Consider the following 22,323-nt stretch of genomic DNA (forward strand, 5'->3'; position numbering starts at 1 on the left):
CCCTTGGTCAGCCAGACAACTTTGGTGCTCCCCTGCTTCTGGGAGAGGCTGATGTTGGGGAGGGAGGCACAGGTTATGTGCAGAATGGTGAAGTAAACTTGGCTTTGAGGAAGACTGGGGGGAGAGGCTTATTACCCCACAGGTCCCAGGAGGGGTGATGTCCACAGGGCTATGGTGGTGGTGGTGGCCAGGGCAGAACAAAAATGCCCAGGCCTTTGTGGGGCTTCTATGGAGAACAAGACAAGGCAGAGCAGAAAGTTCAGGCTGGACAGATTTGACCGACTATGGTTTCTTAATTGCCTGGCCCTGGTGCAGGGTGATGTGGGAATAGAAACCATGGGTTAACATCTGAGATTCAGAGAAAGGTGGGTGGATCCTCACCCAGAATGGGTTGCTCTGTTGGAGGGACAATGTGTTGGCCAAACCTGTGCCACTGTCCCCTAGAAACTGGCTGAACCTGTGGGGAAGGGAGAGGTGTCTCTTCCCAGCAGTGAGTCCTAGCATGTTTAAACATCTTAAAACAAGATACATACAGGCACAAGATACATACAGGCACATCAATCACCCACACTCCCTTGAAAAGGGCTCTGAAGAAAGCTCCCTGGTACCCCTTCCATGAGCATGGCACATTACCACTGGGATTCCACAGTGCACGAGTGAGGGGGCATCTATACCACATGGTTGCCTGCCACCCTCCGGAAGTTGACAACAACAAGGACAGGCTCTGCAGCTGAGCAGAGTGGACCCAGAGGCACATGTGTTGGTGTCGGTGATGGATGGTTGGTACAGGGTTGGCTTATGCCCGGTGCCGTGAGAATGCGCTGGGATCACATTCACCAGTCTGGGCAGAAGCTTCTGGGAAGGGAGTCCACAAACCCCAGAGGACCACAAGGCTGCTCTCACAGAGGCAGACCCCAAGAAGAGCCCAACATGGGGGGAAGGGTGCCACATTCCTTTCTTGGAAGGAAAGTGAGGGCAACCCCCATTCTGCCTCCTGTAGACAGGTGCATGCTTGGTTCCCTAGCAGGAGATGCTTGTCTGTAGAAGAGAGGCATTTCCTGTGTATGACAGGAGGGAACTGCAGAGGTCCAGAGCTTGCTGGAGCCTTGAGGCTACCAGCACACTGGTTTAGGGTGTGGGGGGTGGGTTAGGTTAAATGTTAAATGCCACTTCTCTAATGAGACTCCAGGTTTTCTAGGCTCACTAGTCTTGACTCTGACCCCAGTCACCATCGTCTCCATTGGAAAAGGAGAGGCTGGCAGCAGTCTTGGACCACCAGGGCACATAGACTGGTTAGCTCTATGCCTGAGAAGAATTCCTGGGGACAGGCGGCTCAGTGATGGAGACCTGGAGCCATTGCCTGGAGCCGATGATGCTGCTAGTTCTGTGTGTTGGGGTCATACTTACTGCCACCAAAGACAGTAAGTATGGCTGTCACATTCTCACCATGTTCAGAAAGTCACCACCCAGCTCCTTTCCAAGCCCAGGTCCATGCTGTCTTCTGTCTTCCTTAGCTCCCCAAGACCTGTCTCAGCAGACACCAAGCTTGCAGCATACTGGAAATCAGAGAGAAATCTGTGATCCAAACACTTCTTTGACTAGTTTAATGTAACCTTGGAGTGAAAACTTGTTAACTTGTAAAGGGTCTTTGCACATAATTTTCCCATGTGGATGTGCATGCACTCGTTTATGCATGTTTGTATTTGTGGGGGCTTGTGTGTGAGAGTCTGCATGCATGTGGGTATGTATGTTTGTAGAGGCTAGAGGTCAATGTTGGGTGTCAACACCATGCATTTTATTTTTTGAGACAGGCTCTTTCACTGAACCAAGAACTCACTCATTTGGCTGGACTAGCTAGCCAGCAACCCCCAGAAATCCTATCTCCACCTTCTCAGCACTGGGACCTCAGGAGCATGCTGATTTGAACTTAGGTCCTCACGATGGCATGGCAAGCACTTTATCCACTGAACCATCTCCCCAGTCCTCATTTTTCCTTTCAAACCTTCATCTCTTCATGGAGAAAAGGAAAGTGAGCGCAAGATGAAACTCAGCAGCCTGAAGTTGCTGTTGGTCTGTCTAGGTTTCTCTTAAGCATTTTCTTCTGCAATAGAATCATTGAACCTGAACATCTCAGAGAGCAAGTGTCCTCTCTGTTGAGTTTCAGGATTTTGTAAATAAATCAGAATGATTTTTTTTTTTTTTACTAGATGTGATGCTAGGTGTTTTCTGTTTGTTTATAGTTTCTTGTCATTTTTAGATATTTCCACTTTAAAAAAAATATTTTATTCAGTTATTTATGGGGGGGGGAGGGAGGGAGGGAGGGAGAGACAGACACAGAATGGGTGTGCCAGGACCTCTAGCCACTGCAAATGAACTCCAGACACATGCACCATCATGTGTATCTGGCTTATATGGGTTCTGAAGAATTGAACCTGGGTCCTTAGGCTTTCAGGCAAATGCTTTAATGGGTAGGCCATTTGTCCAGCCCAATATTACCACTTTTCTTACTTTAGAGATGTAAAATGTATTCTCCCACTGACAAACTAGCTTTTTGGGTGGGGATTTTTTGTTGACTAGCAATCCTTTTTTTGCTTGTCAAATTCATTCATTTTTCTCTAAAAGTTTCTGATCTGGGGATTAATCTTCAACAATTAAACAATAAAATAATTTATATTTGTTCACATACTATATTAACTCTAATCTCTTAATTCTTATAGAAAGAAATCATGTATTTTGTACAGGAAGTTTCTAAGTGGACTCTTCATATACACAGGTGTATAAAATTATATATTCCAGTCAGTGACCCAAACAAGGAGACCAGGTTGAGCTGCAGACACTAGTCAAGTGTTGCAGGGAGCCAACAGCTCAGAGCAAGGATGTGTGTGTGTGTGTGGGGGGTGTGCATGTGCACACATGTGTGCATATGTGCGTGCATGTGTAGTGGATGCCATACCAGAACTAGACCAAGCAGAAGGAGTAAGTGGCACACTCTGAATAACAGACATGCATTGGAACAAAGTGTGCTTCCTAACACTTACGTATAAACTTAGGAAAACAAAACACAGGTACTTGGAAGTTGGCTTAGCCTGTAAAGCCAGAAACAAGAGAATGCCTGGGGCTTGTTGGCTAGTTGGCAAAGCCTGATTGGTGAGCTCTGGGTTCAACAAAAGACCTTGTTTCAAAAAATAAGATGGAAAGCAGTTGAGGAAAATTCTAACAGTTTATAACATTAACTTCTGGCCTCTACATGCACACACACACACACACACACACACACACACACACACACACACACGTACATGTACACACATACAAGAAACCAGAACCCAAAACAGCTCTCATGAAAGAAATCGAATCTGGATACTAAGCAGAGCTATCAAAACCTAAGTGATCCTGGTATGGTGGCGCACACCTTTAATCCCAGCACCTGGGAGGCAAAGGTAGGAGGATTGCTGTGAATTCAATACCAGGATGAGGAATTCACTATGTGAATGTCAGCCTGGGCTAGAGTGAGACCCTACCTAGAAGGGAAAAAAAACAAACAACAACAAAAACCCCACCTAAGTTAGAATGATCAGGGGCTGTGGGCTCTGGTTCTGCTGCAGACATGAAGGCCTTGGTGTCAGCTGTCCACAAGAGTAACAGTGCCCGAGCATCCCAGAGCATCCCCCATGGGCACATGGAGCCCAGTGCTGCTGCTTTCATGCTACAGCATGAACATCACTACATCCCCAAGCATGAAAAGTAAACTCGGTGTCATCCTCAGAATGGATCATTCTAGTAAAACTTCGATGAAGCGTAAGCCATTATAGAGATGGGAGATTTCACATTTTATACACGTTAAGAAACTGATGGCTGGGCCTGGAGAGGCGGCTTAGTGGTTAAGGCACTTGCCTGTGAAGCTGAAGTACCCAGGTTCAATTTCCCAGAACCCACGTAAGCCAGATGCACAAGGTGGTTCATTCAGCTGGAGTTTGTTTGCAGTGACTGGAGGACTTGGTGTGCCCATTTCTCTCTCTCTCCCCCTGCTTCTCTCCCTCTCTGTGAAATAAATAAAATAAAAATATATATTTTAAAAAACCTGATGGCTGGTCAAACTTATGGAACATGTCCTTGTCATGGAGATTTCCAGACCTAGCATATTATTTGCCAGAAATAAGTTCTCACCCTGCCATGTTTATTTTCTTAAACTCCTGTGTTCTTGTAAAGCCATTTGCTCTGCAGGCCAAGGTTGACGAGTGTAAGAAACCTTAGTTTTGGAGCAGAGGGAGTAGTTCAGCAGGGAGTGGGGATGGGAACAGAGACAGATTAACACTTAAAATCTGTTTTCCTACAAATGTCACGTTAACCACATCAGTGTAGTCTAACAGAGCATTTTCTGTTTTCATAACATAATTTGGAGATTCTTTGAAACCTAAACACTAATGATAAAACTTTTCTTACATCTACAATCTAAGGATAAATTAATGTGTCACAAATACGCATCTTGTTCATCAGCATGTTTCAGTATCACATCATCACTTAAATACACTGCCATGTAGAATGTTGTCCTGCATCTTCATCAGAGCATCTGTGACTACTCACAAGGGACCCTTGAGATCCAGCCTGTTGAAAGAGGGTCATTAGAGCCTCATCTGAGATCTGGGCCACTCCATCCTGTACCTCCCTGCTATCTGTATGTAATTGTGTACCAGCTGCACATGGTCTTGGGAGATACTGGAATGTATAGAGGGTAGAAGGTCACTTAATTCATCCATGCAGCCATGTGGAAGTTGCTATCCATAGTGGTGCATCTACTTTGGCTCACCCATGCTACTTTAGATAACTCCTCACCAACACTCCTATAAGTAAGCACAGTAAGCTCATTGGTCTCTAAGATAGACGGTGAGTGGAATTACCACATCAGTCTGTCTTTGGCGCCCTATATGGAGTGAGCAGATGCTTGTTTATATTTCTCCAGGAACAGTTCCTGCAACATCTGCATGTGGGTTAACAGACTCTAATCTAATATTTCCTCTTGGGTTTCAGACAACAGACGTCACTGGAAAAAAAAAAATAGGTAGGTAACTTGGTAGAAAGTCCTTGAATTCATAAATATTCTTTCTTTCATGAGATTAATGGGGAATTCTTATGTCAAGAGTTAAATAGTCACCATGCCACAGTTGCTGTTTAGATATGTTTACTCTTGAGATATTATGTGACTTTGTGACTGAAGTTTGGAGACTTTGTCTTTTCATGTAGGAAGCCCCTTCGATTGCCCCAGTCAGCTTCCTTTGGTGTGAAATGGACCATGGGACATTAGGGACATGTGTTTTACAACCATCTCTCAGTGCTTCAAAGCCCCAGTATAGGAATCTACAGCATGCATGGTAATATTATGGTTTTTGAGAATGATAGAGACTTTTTTTTTTTTTTTTTTTTTTTTTTTTTTTTTTTTTTTTTTAGCTCTGGACTGGCTTAGCTCAGCTGTAATAGAGCACAGGACACTCAAATACTCCCAAGAGAGTGGCTCTCAAGTTTGTGACGAGTGCAGACATGGCAAATGGTCAAGTTAAGTAAGATTCTACTTTTAGAAAGTAAAGCACAAAAACCTCAAGATGGAAGGGAGCCCAAGCTGTTAACTGCTTGGTGATTTGCATCAGGGGTCCTTATACGCTTAGAGATGAGAATTAGACATAAAGTCAGGGTGGATTGGGATGGTTCTTTAACTGTATGTTGGGGCTTTTGACAGATTGATGAGTTAGGCAAGTATATGGGTTCTTCCAAAATGTTCCTAGAAGGAGAAAGAACCAGAGTTACAAGAAAGTAAAAGACCCCCTCCTCCCCGCCAGAAAAAGGCTGGGAGTCATCTAACATCTTGGTGAGTCAACGATTTTGGAATTTCAGCCACTAGGCTCTGTTCTCTGGACTTATTGTTAGTAATATTCAATTTATTATAAAATCTCCATGTTCATCAGCTGTCAGGAGATGTAGACATGTTTATTTCTTTAGGGCCTGTAACCCTGACTAGATTCCTAAAAATGAGGGCTACCTTACTCCTACTTCCTATCTGTAACAACAGTGAAACAGGCCTGCCCGGATCTCCACAGGCCACAGAGCCCTTCAGGGTCCTTCCAATACCCAGGACAGCCAGGACAGAACTCCTAGGAAATAAAAGCACTTCAGAGTTTGCAAGCATCTGCCTTGCAGTTTCCTGTTTTCTCTCTGTATTTTTCCTGTCCCTCCCCCACTCCCTAGCTCCTTGTCCTCCCAGGGACTTTTATCATGACATCATTGAGCCCTGAGCCACACTCAGTACACAAGACACTTTCTTCCACAGGTCCTGCCCTTCACAGTTTACCCTCTGTCCAACATAGAACAGAAAAAACAGACAGAGAAGTACCCATTGTCCCTTCTTTGTAGGGAGGGTAGTAAGGCTGCTGGACAGACAGATACTCTTTCTCTGGCTGGCCTTCCCATTGAATTTTCTCCTGGCTGTCTGCTCTAGTCTGATGCCATTGGGAACAAATTAGCTAGGCCCTAGTGACCTCTCCACTGCTTATAGAGGCAGGCCACTATAGTGAATGAAGAGACTTTGGTCTTTTGGCTCCTTGCACTGTTGTTAACAATTAAAGGGCTTCCTGAAACCTGCTGACCATACTCTTGTCAGTAGATCAAGCTGGAGTATTGGCAGTCTATAACCAGCATCTTAGGCTCCTTTTGGAGCCTGACTTGCACTGAGGAACAGGTGGTCCTGTGTGCTCTCTGTCTGTCTATCTCTGGTGGCCCCTTGCCAGTGTCTTTAACTCTCAGTATCTGTCCATGTTACTGGTCATTCATTTGGCAAAATACAAATACATTTTTATTTGTGTTTAAAGGGTCAGAGGTCTGGATTCAGGGAAGTGATGGATAACAGAAAAGCATTAGAAGGCATCAGTTGTTGAGTTCTGTCTGTGAGAGTGGAAGAGATGTATGAGATGCTCTTTGAGGTGTCCAACATGGATCCCCACCCAGATGGCAGCAAAACTACCACCTTCATAAACAGCGGGGGCCAGACTGCTCTACTCAGATGGAAATGAGGAACAAGCCAGAAGAACCTGTTCTGTGTTGACAACTCTGAGCTCCTGAGTGCCAGAGGCTCAGAGACCAGGCTTTTAAACCTCAGCAGTTATAACTGTATTCCTGAGAACTAGAGACTTAAAGGTCTGGATGCTCAGATTAGAGCAAGCTTTGATGCCTTCCAAGCCAGCTAGTATAGCTAGCTTCCCTATGTTGGATGCTTGCATCCTCGGATCTTAGCTGCAGTTGTACAGACCCAAGGCATCCAGATATGAGGGAAGGATCTGTCAGCTGTCAATAAAGAGGCAGACTGGCCTTCCCTAGAAAATTTACCTCATTCACTGAGTAAACAAAAACATTCCAGTCCCCTCCCCACAAAAACATCAAAGGGTGCTTATAGTAAAGACTTAGAAATTAACCTCCAATAACATTTAGTGTTTTGCCCCTAACCATGTGTTCTTCAGGAGAGTTGGGCCTCTCTGGTATGTGGTGTGATTAGGGGATAGCCCTGGAGGCCACAACAGGCTGTACCCAGGTATTTCAGGCAGAGACAACTCACGGCAAGTTTGGAGGCTGGGAGCACAGCTAATGTGGCTGCACTGTGGTCTGCTGTGAACCAAGAGAAGCTAAGGAGAAAGAGATGAAACCAGGCCATGACTATAGGCTCACAGGGGGTCCAGATGTTGGACAGCAACAGCCTCTAGGAAGACCATGGGCAGCTATAAAAGGTCTTGCAGGAGTGGTCCAGTGCCAGGAGCTAATACCCTGAAGGAACTGTGAAAATTAGAATGAGGATAAGCCCGAGTGATGCTGCACAATCTTGGAATGACATGATTTCCAGATAAAAACGCAACTCAGTTGGGTGTGGTGGCTCACACCTTTAATCCCATCACTCAGGAGGCAGAGGTAGGAGGATCGCCAAGAAATTGAGGCCACCCTGAGACTACATAGTGAATTCCAGGTAAGCCTGAGCTAGAGTGAGACTCTACCTTGAAAAACCAAAAACAAATAACAACAGCAACAACAACAACAAAAACCCCTACAACTCTCAGCCTGGAGAGATGTCTTAGTGGTTAAGGTGCTTGCCTCCAAGTCAAAAGATCCAGGCTTGGGCTGGAGAGATGGCTTAGTGGTTAAGCGCTTGCCTGTGAAGCCTAAGGACCCCGGTTCAAGGCTCGGTTCCCCAGGTCCCACGTTAGCCAGATGCACAAGGGGGCGCACGTGTCTGGAGTTCGTTTGCAGAGGCTGGAAGCCCTGGTGCGCCCATTCTCTCTCTCTCCCTCTATCTGTCTTTCTTTCTGTCTCTGTCGCTCTCAAATAAATAAGTAAAAATTAAAAAAAGTTAAAAAAAAAAAGATCCAGGCTTGATTCCCCAGGACCCACATAAGCCATATGCACAAGGTGGAACATGTGTCTGGAGTTTGTTTGCAGCAGCTAGAGGTCCTGTCAGGCTCATTTTCTCTCTCCCTCTTTCTCAAATAAATAAAAATTAAAATAAAAAAATGATTTAAAGAACACAACTCTAACCTCAAAGGGAATAAAAGAGTTTATTGCAGAGACAAATGAGTGACTCTGATCTGAAAACATATATACAGGATATAGCAAGCACCATATTACAACAGGGGAACAGTCTCATGAAGCTTGTATAGATATAGGATAAAAGAAAGTCATAAATCAAAGCACTTTAAAATACATTGCTGGAAACATCAGATATGTGGGTTGCAACAAAGCAAGGAAATCTGCTATAGGTAACAGAAGCTATCTTATGACAGTCTTAGCTTTTTAGTTGATGGGAGCTAAGGGTTGGTTGGTATAGTCTAAAGGATTTACCTGATAGTAACAATGATGTTAGGTCAGACATAGAGGTGGACAAAGAATAGCTATTTCTAAGGCTACAGATAACCCAAGATAATTTGGCTCTGGGTTTGCAACATTCCAACTTTCTGTAGTCACACAGGTTCCAATCAGTCAAGCAGCCTTATAGAATGTTTAATGTAGGTGTGGCTTTTCCCTGGGAACTGCAGTTCATAGGTGCGGGTCAGACCAAGCAGGTTCTCACTTGTTTGAGCTTATTTGGTTGAATTCTTTTATTTTTTATTTTTTTGGTTTTTCAGGGTAGGGTCTCACTCTAGCTCAGGCTGACCTGGAATTCACTACACAGTCTCAGTGTGGCCTCGAACTCATGGTGATCCTCCTACCTCTGCCTCCTGAGTGCTGGGATTAAAGATTAATGGCATGCGCTACCATGCCCAGCATGGTGAATTCTTTTGTTAAGGTAGTGGTCTAACAAAAGGCAGCTTCCCAGAGTCCCTGCTTCATAGCTCAGAGAGTTTGGTTTTGTTGTTTAAAAATGAGACTAAGGACTCACTGAGTTGAATTAGGGTAAAAAAAAAAAAAAAAGAAAGCATGAAAGTACGAAGGAAGTGGTTGGGGAAAATAAGAGTTAGTGGAGGGAGGGGGATAAGAGAAGGTAATGATAGGATAAGATCAAAATACCTTACATACAGGTATAAAAGTGTCAAAAATAAGAATGCAAAACTTGAAATAGTAAATTCTAAGAAGTTATATAAACATTCTGAACTTCAGATGTCAGTAGGCAATCTGAGCATTGATATAAGAAATTATGCCCTATGTCAGCAGTGCCTAGTTGAACTGAAATGCATCAAGAGAGTAAAAACAAATTTAGAATATGGAGTATTTCCCACCAAAGCCACCACCCAGTGATGGGAGCATCTAGAAACAGAGACCTGCTGCATAGCTGTCTAGCAGATCAGAGAGTTCCACCTTCTTTTGTTTACTTTTTTTGCGAGCGTGTGTGTGCATGTGTGCGTATGGTGTGGATATGGTGCAGGAATATATATGGGTCAGTGTGGCAGGGTGTGCTTGCCTGCAGGGCTGGAGCAGATCGCTGGATTTCACACACTGTTGTTCTTCTATTCCTTGTTATATGAGCTGGAAATTCTTAGTGATCCTAGAACTTACTTTTTTTTTTTTTTTTTGTATAAACTTAGGTCTTTGCTCCCTTACTGGATTGGGGTTACACATGGCCATACCCAGCTATTTATGTGAATCCTGGGGATTGAATTTGAGCAGTCTCTCAGGTCTCCTCTGGCTCTCATGCTTGTGCAAGAAGTGATCTTAACTGCTGAGTCATCTCTCCAGCTCAAGTTCCATCTTCTGCAGGTGACCTATTAGTCAGTGCAACCAGAGGGGACACAGCCACACACAACGGTAGAAATAGGGTAGAAAAACCAGCACCAGAGCTTATCATAGGAATCTGGGTAAGTAATTGTCAATTGTCACCCTCACATTGTGACCCGGGTTGAACTGCATGGCTTTCTACTTGTGACTTGTCCAAACAAAGCTGAGAGCCATTGGTGCAAATATGGCATGGCACTGACAGATGTGGGGACATCTCTCTCCTATAGCTTCTACTTTTCTTGTGTTGTCTTGGGATACTGTGCCATTACAGACCCGGAATTCCCTTCACATATTCCCAGTCACACAGATAGAAACGAATGTGAGATGGTCAGGGCACCCACCCTGAGGGGCTGAGTGAACCCCTCCAGAAAAACCTAGATGGGTGATGCCCACACAGAGACTACCTGACCTCACTGGCACTATATTTAAAATGTAACTCATCTCACCTGCTAAACGTATTTTGCCACACAAAATCTTAATATCCTGTGTACATCCCTAGAAACCCACCCCAGCCAGCGTACGAAGTTATCACAGTGGAACGCCAGCCACAGGCTGACACAGTGCCAAGTACAGGCTATGCAGCCACATCTATCACCACCCTAAGCCTCCCTGCACCTTCACCCAACCTCACCACTCCCAGGCCTTACTCCTGACACCAGCACCTGGATTAGGCCCCTGGGGTTTAGGTTGAGGGACATAGATACATACTACTTACTACTTGACCTGGGGCACTTGTACACTTTCTGGTGGTGCAAGAGATTTGTTTTATTTAGTCTGGGCCATTTCTAATCTCTGCCATTGGTTTCTTACTGTAAAGCAATTAGGTAGCATGAAATGCTCAAGAAAGGCTTTGCTAGTTCTGTGGTTTCTCCCAAGATTTTCCAAAGATACAGAAATTTCCCATCCAAGGCTTATATAAGAGAAGCAGTTCCATGTCCAACACCACACCCTACTGGTATGTAGAAAGCATTGCAACCTTTGGACCAAATGTGAAGAAAATGTATATGGGATATTGAATTAGAGAGATAAAAATATTTTAAATCACAGTCAAGCTACAAAGACCAAGTTGAAACAGTGATGCATTTCAGAACTATTTTAAGTTCACTTTATATTATTTAAATCAGGAGTTTCCAAACTTCTGACATCATGATATGATGTTGACATGGACAAATAAATGTATTTATTCTGGAATGCATGTGACCTGTACACTGCAGGTTAGATGTACCTGATTTAAATGGGATGCTTGCAATAAATTTTTACTAATGAAAGACTTGAACTGTATTTTTGTTTTGGTTTTTCGAGGTAGGACCTCACTTTTAGCTCAGGCTGATCTGGAATTCTCTACGTAGTCTCAAGGTGGCCTCAAACTCATGATGATCCTCCTACCTCTGCCTCCCTAGTGTGGGGTTAAAGGCATGCACCACCATGCCCGGCTTAAGCTGTATTTTTATTTTTGGTGTAGTGTATGCTGTGGGGAAGAAGAGTATCCCATAGTGACATGTAGGTGTTGATAAGACAGCAAGGGATGTCCCTGGTGTGTGCTTGCTTCTATGTAAGCTCCAATGAGGGACCTAGAAGATCCTCTAATCAATAGGGTCTGTTTGCCCTTCAGAAAAGCCCAAATAAGTTATCCAGGCAGGCCAAAAAATAGTGTTTGCCATCTGTAGTATAAAAATTAACAGCCTGACAATTCACAATAGCTGGGAAATGGAACCAGCCTAGATGTCCCTCAACTGATGAATGGATAATGAAGATATGGCACATTTATGGAGTTCTACTCAGCGGTAAAGAAAAATGAAGTTATGAAATTTGCAGGAAAATGGATGGATCTGGAAAGTATTATACTAAGTGAGGTAACTCAGGCTCAGAAAGCCAAGCGTTGAATGTTCTCTCTCATATGTGGATCCTAGCTACAGATGACTGGGCTTCTGTGTGAGAAGGAAAAAAACTCAGTAGCAGAGGCCAGTAAGCTAGAAAAGAGATAGAAGGGGAAGAGAAAGGAAGGGGGGGGGTACTTACTAGGATGGTATTGTATATATACGTAAATAGAAGAATAGATTAATGGGGGTGAAAAGGCCAAAAATTGGGTCTGGGGAAGAGATTGAGCAAAGAAAAGGTGGAGGGACAGCTAATCAAAATCTAAGAGGATATAAATAAAACATATGTAATCCTACTTTTTTGGACAATGGAACACTCAGGAGCTGTAGATTGTGGCTAGAAAATTTTCAGTGCCAGGGATGGGATATCTTCTAGTGAGTTGTTGGCCAGGGAGATCCCTGATGCCCCCAAAATATTATAGGCCATTGCCGAGGCCCTTGGTTTCCCACCAGGAATAGATGGTAAGACCCTATTGCTGAAGATTCCATATACTTGGGCTGCAAGGCCACTGCAAAATCTTGCTGGAACTAAGCTGATAACCTCCTCCATGTAGACCAGATGACAGAAAGCTGGAAGAAGCCATTCTGCATGCAGTTCAATGAGAGAAAGAGAAATCACCAGTGATGATACTCATCAGTGGACACTGCAAGCCTTATAATTGGCCTGCCAGGCCAAATGAGCCACCGAGCTCAATAGTGGCACATCTGTTATGGAGGAAACCAACTGCCCTCTAATTGGACTGGAGGCCCGCTCCATGGGAAGGGAATACATCCCTGATACTGAAAACTTAAAACAGGGGTAGTCATAAGCCCTAGGGGTATAATGTCTGCTGTTGTCTAGCCAAATGTATATATTATGCTTATCAAACTTCCCAGTAAGCACTTCTGTTAATGTTTACACCCTTATATTAATGCTACTCTCACTTTTGGTTGAGAATCTTCGCTTTTCAGATGGCAGTGACCTTGGGACGACTCAGAAAGTATCATGGTGATGGAAAGAAATGACTGCAGTACTCAGTACTGCAATATCTGTATCACACCTTCCAAGCCTCAGGGTCTAATGTGGAAGAGGTGGCAGAAAGAATGTAAGAGCCAAAGGAAGGGTAGGACTCCATAAAACATGCTCCCTCCAGACACAAAATGGCCTAGATATCCATGGCCTCACAATGCCTGATACTACCTGCATTAGACCATCATAAGAGGAGGAAAAGATCAAGACATCAAAAGTAAAAGAGAGACTGATTGAGATGGGGAGGGGGTATGATGGAGAGTGGAGTTTCAAAGGGTAAGTGGGGGGAGGGAGGGTATCACAATGGGGTATTTTTTATAATCATGGAAGTTGTTAATGAAAAAATTAAAAAATTAAAATAAAAAAACCTTAAAAAATTAGCATCCTGAGGTGGAGAGATGGCTTTGCAGTTAGGTGTTTGCCTGTGAAGCCTAAGGACCCATGTTAGACTCTCCAGATCCCATGTGTGCCAGACACACAAAGGTGAGGCAAGTGCAGGGTCACACATTCCCACTAGGTGGAGCAAGTATGTGGAGTTTGATTACAATTACTGAGGCCCTGGCATGCCAATTCTTTTTTTTTTTGTTTTTGTTTTTGTTTATTTTTATTTATTTATTTGAGAGTGACAGGGAGAGAGAGAGAGAGAGAGAGAGAGAGAGAGAGAGAGAGAGAGAGAGAGAGAATGGGCACGCCAGGGCTTCCAGCCACTGCAAACGAACTCCAGATGCGTGTGCCCCCTTGTGCATCTGGCTAGCGTGGGTTCTGGGGAGTCGAGCCTCGAACCGGGGTCCTTAGGCCTCACAGGCAAGCGCTTAACCACTAAGCCATCTCTCCAGCCCCAGCCAATTCTTAAATGAAAAAGAAAAATAGCAACCTAAGTGACAAGAAGTATCAGCATTATTCACTGTTGAGGGGAATTCCCACCTTTTCTAATTCCAGCCAGAGTGCTGTTGGTTTTGCTTCTATGCCAGCTCCCTTATGCTGCCAAGCCTGATCTCCATCACACCATGTAGTCCACACCGCAGTATGACTGATAACAGAGGCAGGGTTTGACCATTTTGGACATAACATCACTTTTGTGCCATGTGCAGCACTTCACACTGGGATGTGGGGAGTCTGGCAAGCATTGGCTGCTAAAGACCTAGTTAGACCCAGGACCTCTGTGATTCTCCTCTCTTCTGAGCTTTCCTTTCATAGCTACCTCTGGAGGAGAATATTTTATCAGAAGGGATCACTTGACTTCAATTATTTTTACCAAGACAACACCTTTCTCTTAAATGTTCAAAGATCATTCGGTGTTAAAATAGCTGACTATCTGGGGAGCTGGCTCAGCAGTTAGGAGCATTAATCATATACGTATGAGGATCTCTCAGGCCAGAGATAGCCAAGTCCAACTCCCAGAACACAAGTAAAATCTGGTGAGTAAGCCAACTGTCTTCTTATTTGGAGAGAATAAATACTAAGAGCTGTGTCCTCCAATAGAAGATTGTGGAATTCTCAAATATTGTGCAGGTTGCAGGTTACTATAATTGTATGCTACAAAGCTGTGTTCCCCTTGTATGCACATGCTTATGAAGTTCTTGAAGATCAGATGGCTCATCACAGTCAGTAACAAATAGTGTACTGAACTGAACGTGAACACTCCAGATCCCCTCTTCTTAGTGCCTGGCATTTGTTTGCATTAGCAGAGTTAGTGCTGCATTCTTCTTTCTTTTTTTTTTTTTTAATTTTTTGTTCATTTATTTATTTATTTATTTGAGAGCAACAGACACAAAGAGAAAGGCAGATAGGGAGAGAGAGAATGGGCATGCCAGGGCCTCCAGCCACTGCAAACGAGCTCCAGATGCATGCACTCCCTTGTGCATCTGGCTAATGTGGGTCCTGGGGAATTGAGCCTCAAATTGGTGTCCTTAGGCTTCACAGCAAGCGCCTAACCGCTAAGCCATCTCTCCCGCCCAAGTGCTGCATTCTTTTATGACATTTTCTCATGTTTCAGAAACATTTGGCTTTAAACATTCTCATTAGTTACTTCCAAGTGTAAGTTCACATATGCCAATGCCATACAAACCTCATAGTCTTTAAGACTGATTTGGAAATAAATCTCAGTTCTCTTAGGTAGACTTGCACAATTCAAAAGAGAGGCAGAAAGCAACAGTTTTTAATTTTTAATTTTAGAGAGAAAGAGACACACACAGAGGAAGAGAGAGGGAGACAGAGAGAGAGAGAGAGAGAGAGAGAGAGAGAGAGAGAGAGAGAGAGAGAGAGAGAGAGAGAGAATTGGCACACCAGGACCTCAGCCACTGTAATTGCACTCTAGATGCTTGCGCCTCCTAGTGGGCCTGTGTGACCTTGCATTTGCCTCACCTTTGTGCATCTGGTTTATGTGGAATCTGGAGAGAGATTGAACATGGGTCGTTAGGCTTCACAGACAAGCGCCTTAACCACTAAGCCATCTCTCCATGTCAGTTTTTAATTCTTTTTGCCTATGTATATGGTGTGCATGCACATGTGTACCTATGTTCCTATGCATATGGACATGTGTGTGTGGTGGGCAGGCACGTATGTGTGAAGGCCACAGATTGATGGTGGGTGTCTTCCTCTATTGCCCTCTACCTAATTTCTTGAGAGAAGGTCTCTTGCTAAACCCAGAACACATCAAACTGGCTGAAAAAACTGACCAGTGAGCCCCAAGGACTTCCAGCCCCTAGCCTCCCCCATGCTGGGATTACAGGTGCATGCCATCATATGTGGCATTTTACATAGATGTTGAGGATCTAAACTCTGGTGCTCATGCTTGTGTGGCAAGCACTTTACCCACTGAGCCATATCCCCAGCCAGGAGCAGCATTGTTACTGACCATTTGGGTGGTAACTCTGAACTCCTTACCTTTGCTAAGTCACAATGAACTTGAGTCAGATGCAGGGTGATGAAGGGCTTTGGCGTGTGTGGGAAGTCTGTTGACAGGTTTCAGACTCTGTTTATCCAACAGGATGAGAGCATCCTGGACTGCAGTGATTTTGGAGTCCATTTGGGAACTCATTTTGTGTGTGACAAAGCCAGGCTTGGCTATTTGCAGATGAACCCCTACCACACTCCCTCCCCTCATCTTTGTTCATTCATTACTTGGGGACAGAAGCTGCTCATTTAATTCAGAATCTCTGTGCCACCGACAACTGGACCACCTTCTTGTTGATTTTACTGAGGTGGACTCTCTCACTGGAACCCAGAGCTACATATTCAGCCAGCTTGTTTTGCGCTGCCTGTATCCTGTGCACTGGGACTACAGGGGGCCGTGAGGTCCACTCAACATTTACATTTTTTGTTACATGGGTTTTGGGGACAAGGGATCTGAACTCAGGTCTTCATACTAATATGGCAAGCATTTTTACAGACTGAACCATCCTTCTAGATCCCTGACCTTATCTTTTGTGACAGTCTCTTATTGACCCTGGATTTCACTAGTTAGGCTAGACTAACTAGCCTGCAAGCCCCGAGGATCCTCCTATCTCTGCCTCTGCAGTGGTGTGGGAGTTCAAGTGTGTGCCACTGCTTGTGGCTTTTACTTGGGGCCTGGGGATTGAACCCAGGTTCTCATGCTTGTGTGGCAAGCATTTTATGCACTGAGCTATCTTGCCAGCCCTCCATGTTATTTTTCTTTTGAAGGGGCCAGTTAGTAAGTGTTTTTAAGTTTATGTCATTTTGATTTTTGGTTTGGTTTTCATAGCCCCTTAAAATCACAGAGGCATTTTGGACCGAGGCTGAGGTATAGCAGGAGAATGGACTGAAGTGATGGCTGCTGTCCTCAGACTCTGCTCTAAGGATATGAATCCAGAGTGCAGCCCAGAGACAGGCTCCCTTCCTTTGGAAGTCAGTCTGTAATTGATTTGCCATTGATTGGGCCTTGATGAATACCTCATCATGTTGTCATGAGAGTCATAAACAGTCATCATACATTTAAACTCCTTTCCATGAATTTCAAAACTATCCCTTTCTAGAGCTGACATCTAACCATCCTCAGTAGTTGTTCTTAGCTCATCTCATATGAAACACGATGTGTTTTATGGAACATCCCCATGATTTTAGAGCAGATAAATATTTTGGATCAAAAGACAAAACCCTCATCAGTGACTTGGTTGTGCATGTGAAACTACCTGGACCTTGGCTCCCACCACTTCTTAGGGGGAGTGTCTACACATATGCTCAGCTGAAACGCAGTACAAGTGACAGTGATAAGGTGAGTGTTCTTCATGAATTGGGACCTCGAAGGACTTTAAGTAGGTACTTAAGTACAACGTTGCTGGGGACTTGGTTTTCCTCTCTGTGATGAACACCTGTGCACAACAATTTAAGGATAGAAGGACTTAGTTTGCTCATGGTTTTAAAGGTTTCAGTCCACCTTGGCGGGGAGGGTGTGACAGAGAGCACACATCAAGGCGGCCAGGAAGCAGAAAGAGAACATCTGTGTTGTGAGCTTTCTTTTGTTATCTCCTTTTATTCCCTCCAGGCTCCCAGCCCATGTTCAGGGTGGATCTTCTCCCCCCTCAGTTAGTCCTGCCTGGAAATGCCCCCGCAGAAACCCACAGAGTATGTTATGCTAATCTCCTACTCTTCTGGAGCCAGTCAAGTTGACATCATGATGAATCATCACCGATTCAGAAAAGAACTTCATTAGGCCATTGAACATTTGCTGAACCCATGTGTACCAAGAGCAGATACAGAGGTGAAAAACACTGGGCTTGCTGTCTGCTCAGCAGGGTCTACATGTGGATGGGAGAAACCTTTGCCTGAAATGGACAGAGTGGGAGGCCTGAGACTCAAACAAGCTTTGTTATGCTGATGCACAGGTAGCTGCAGCTGCTCTAACAAAACACTGTAGCCTGGGTGCTTATTTCTCACCTTTCTGAAGGCTGCAAGTCCAACATGGAGGCACCAGAATGTCTGGTTCCTGGTGGGGCCCTTTCCTGGCTTGCAGAGGTTACTTCCTTACTGTGGCCTCTCATGGAGCGGTGAGAGTGCTGGATGCTCCCTCTTATAAGGGCACTTTCCACCAATCAGGGCCCACCCTACAACCTTTCTTAACCCCAATTTCCTTCTGTACCCTCTGACATAAAATAAGGTACCACTGGGGTTAGGGAAGCCATGTAAGGATGGGGTGGGTGTGCACAACTCAGCCAGGGCGGGCGCGTAACTAGAAGGTTATAAGGGTTTACACTGCGAGGCAGTCCCCTTTCAGAGTTTCAGCTTTCTTACTTTCCATGGCTGTACCCAAAGATTTAAGCATCCCATGAGAGCCTTCATTTCCTCACATATACAAAGAAATGACTGTAACAGAACTTCTTTTCAGAGTGGTGGGAATGAAATGAAATACCACAACCTCAGAGTGAAAACATCCAGGCCAATTAGTAAAGGCTCAAATAAATGTGGACAGTAAATCAACAGGCCAAAGTGGTACTTAGAGTCCTTGGGGTAGCTAATGGTTAGAACTGAAATATGAATGAAAAACAAACCTGTGGAACACTCTAGAAATGTTTGAAAGATATAAGTAGAGTCTGAGAGTCTAGTCCAGGGAAAACAAAGAGGAGGTACATGGCAGTGGGGTGGAGCAGGGCATGTGTTTTCTGCCATCACCATGAACTGTTTTGTAAGGACATGTAACTCCTAATTTAAAGTTTGGCTGCCAAGTTGGGCCACCTATGGAAGGGACAGGGAAAGGGCCTGTGGGTGCCCTGAAGGTCTTCATTAAGTTCAGTAAAATTTACTATACCATGTCCTGGAGACGGTCATTCCTAATCAATATAAATGAAAAATGCTGCATTATTTCAGTAGATAGTTTGAATTTTATGCATACTCAGTTTTGCTAAGTTCATGCAGTTGTAATTTCAGTATTTTTGTTTGTTTGTTTTCTCGCTTTCCCTCCCTTTGTTTTCAGGGGCTTCATTGGGGAATATCTCAGGTCTCTCTTTATTTTTTAAATTTTTTTTAGACAGGGTAAAATTATGTCCAGCCCAAGATGAACTCAAACTAACAATCCTCCTGCCTTAGCCTTATGAGTGCTGAAATTATAGGTATGCCACTACACACAATTCAACTTTTAAATAGTTTTAAAAAATATTTTTATTTATTTATTTAATAGAGAAAGAGAGAGAGAGAGAGAGAGAGAGAGAGAGAGAGAAAATGGGTACACCAGGGCTTCTAGCCACTGCCAATGAACTCCAGACACATGCACCATCTTGTGCATCTGGATTTACATGGGTACTGGGGAGTTGAACCTGAGTCCTTGGGCTTCCTAGGCAAGCACTGCAACTGCTAAGCTATCTCTCCAGCACCCTAAATAGTTCTTATTTGAGTGTGTATGTGTGTTATGCATACATGTGTGTATGCATGTAATTTGGTTTGTAGAGAGCAGAGGTTGACATCAAGTGTCCCCTTCAATTACTCTCTACCTTATTTATTAATTATTTTTTGCAACCAAGTCTTTCACTGAATCTGGAGCTCATCAGTTCAGCTAGACTAGCTAGTTATCAAGCCCCAAGTATGCTCTTGTCTCCGCTGCCTCAGTGCTGGGATTACAGTATGTACCTGGCTGTTCTATGAATGCTGGGAATCCAAACCCAGGTCCTCATGCTTGCATGGCAAGCGCTTTCCTGACTGAGTCATCTGCCCAGGTCTCTTCAATCATTTGAGTCCCTTCATTTATTTTTATTTCTGAAGATTGTTTTTTGGTCTTGCCTTCAATTTCTCTTAAGGCAATTTCTTTTACTATATTGTAATTTACTATATTGTAATTTAAATTCATTATGGTTTAGTGATTTACATTTTTCCATGTATTGTTGACTTATTTCTTAGGTTTTTCTTTTATATATTTAATATTGTTCTTTTGTGTATTACGTATCTTCCATAGTGTATTTTCCTCTGTTTTGAATCGAGCATATCTATCTTTGAGCGTGTCCTTCTGGAGTGATATTATCGTATCTAGGATGGTTCCTTTATTTCCCATTTTCCTTATGTAGGAATTTTGTGGGATTTAACCCTGGTAAATTTCTGCTGCATATTTTTTACAAGGATGAGGATGTAAGTGTTCAGAGGCCTGGTGGTAGGGACAAGTCATCAAGCCATTATAATTCCATGGGCTGCTCCCCCTCTGTTGCCAGACAGAGTGTTTAGGTGGTGAGCGCTTCTCTTGCTCAGTTTGAATCCCTCAGAAGCTGCGTCAGTCAAGGTTCTGTTGACTTGCTGGAGGAGGGTGAGGTGTCAGCATACCACCCACCAGGCTGGGCAATTTGTGATTATCACACTGGCAATGTGGCCAATCAGTACCAAGCTGTGGGGCAAATGTGATTGTCACACCAGTTATGAGATGTGGTGTGACCGAAAGGTAACATTTCACTGATGATTTTATGTATTTTTGGATATTATATAGTTCAGATGGTCATATTTCATATGGATTAGATTGAATAAAGTAAAGCATCAAATATTGAGCTGACATGTAACATCCCCTAAGATGTGCTGTTTTCCAGAATGTTCTTGCTCCTTCCTCTTCTGCTATCAGCCTGTGGTCTCCAGTGAAGTCCCTTCCATGGGAGGATTTTCAGATATCCTTGTGGGCTGCACTCTTCCCTGGGTATGCCTGAAGTTCATTAGGCAGATGCCTTGCCTTCCAGCCACAGTTCTGGATTTTATTCTTTCTCCCAAAGCCAGGCTGTTTTTACAATGGACAGAAGCCACCAGGGCAAGGTGTGCTCCAGTATTCCCTTTGTTGAACTCTTTTATATATATTTTTTTTATTTATTCATTTCTGGTCTTCTATATTATCCTTTTGACTTCCTTGAAATAACTGATAGTCACAGAAGCTAGTTCTGGGAGAAGCAGAGACTTCTGGGGGTTTGGTGCTCCCTCTCGTGGACAACAGCAGGACACTTTGGTGAGATCCTGTGGAAAGGGGGAAAGGAGACCTCTGCTTTCCTGGGTGGCAGAAAAAGAATACTCATTCATGCTTTGGGTAATAATTTGTTCAGCTCTCTGCAGTCGCCCCAAACTTAATTAGAAATATAATCTTTCAATTTATGAACGGATGCTTTCAGGCTTGAGGTTTGATAGTCTACAATTGTATTTAAATAACATTTGCATTAGTTTCGGACATCTTAACTATTAGTCATTTGTCCTCTGTCCACGGCCCTCTTCTCAGGCCACTGGGCACACTGTTTTCTGCCAGCCTTGCTCCAGTCAGGCCAACCTGCTAGCTGAATAGACACTAATGCTTGCTATCACTTTTTTTTTTTATTATTGCAGTCATTGTTCTCATAAACATGTGTCGGTACACTGCTGGTAATCTGTGAGCCTCTGAGCATATTCAGTATGGAATCCTCATTAGCATAGTTTTCTCGTGCCCTGATTCCTATTTCCTGAAGCTGATTTGAGGGCCAAGCAGCTGGTCGCTCTGTTTTGTGGGGCAAGCTCCTCCTCCAAGCATCACCATTCAGGGCTGAGACTTTTGCTCTCTTGGGGTTTAAACCAGGAGCTTTTAATCTGACTTGCTCTTTGCCAGGAGGAAGCCAAAACCCAGGGCAGCTAAAGGGATTCTAGATAGGCACACAGCTCCAGCAACAGATTAACAAACAGAACCAGTGTCCTTGGCCACCAGCTCATGGCTTTCCAGGCAGATCCAGCCTTCTCTCATCTCAGGGTGATTACTGAATCCACCTTGGAGATAAATTCCCCAATACCCAAGGGCTAAATACAGCTGTATCTACAGATGGATGCTGTTAATTGAACCCACAGGATAAAAGCAATACCTTCATGTTTAATAGAAGATGTACCTACTGAATAGCATGTTAGGTGGTGATTCAGCCAAAGAGGAGATGCAGGTCTATTGCTGCATCATTTTTAGGTGACCTTGGCTACCTGATGCAGACAGGTTAGAAGAAAGGATGCTAGGGTTTGGGAGATAGCTCAGTGGTAGAGCATTAGTCTAGCATGCCCTGGGTTTAATACACAATACTACCAAAAAAAAAATAAATAAATAAATAAAAAGTAAGAAGAAACCAAGCTATCCTACTGCTAAAGCCCAGCCAACTGGGCCACTCTCACAGGTTAAAACACTGCAGAAATGTTGCATGGTCACTTCCCAACTCTAGTTCTGTCTAGACACATAAATGTGGGGTTGCCTAGAGAATTATACACACTCTAAGCCTCTCATAT

General features: G+C 43.9%; 1 protein-coding gene across 1 annotated transcript in view; it reads left to right on the forward strand.

Annotated features, from left to right (window-relative positions):
- Myom2 (myomesin 2) overlaps positions 1–22,323 on the forward strand; it is a 142,535-nt gene that overhangs the window by 24,223 nt on the left and 95,989 nt on the right. The window lies entirely within an intron of this gene.

This window comes from Jaculus jaculus, chromosome 12, assembly GCF_020740685.1.
Source record: "Jaculus jaculus isolate mJacJac1 chromosome 12, mJacJac1.mat.Y.cur, whole genome shotgun sequence".
NCBI classification, from domain to species: Eukaryota; Metazoa; Chordata; class Mammalia; order Rodentia; family Dipodidae; genus Jaculus; species Jaculus jaculus.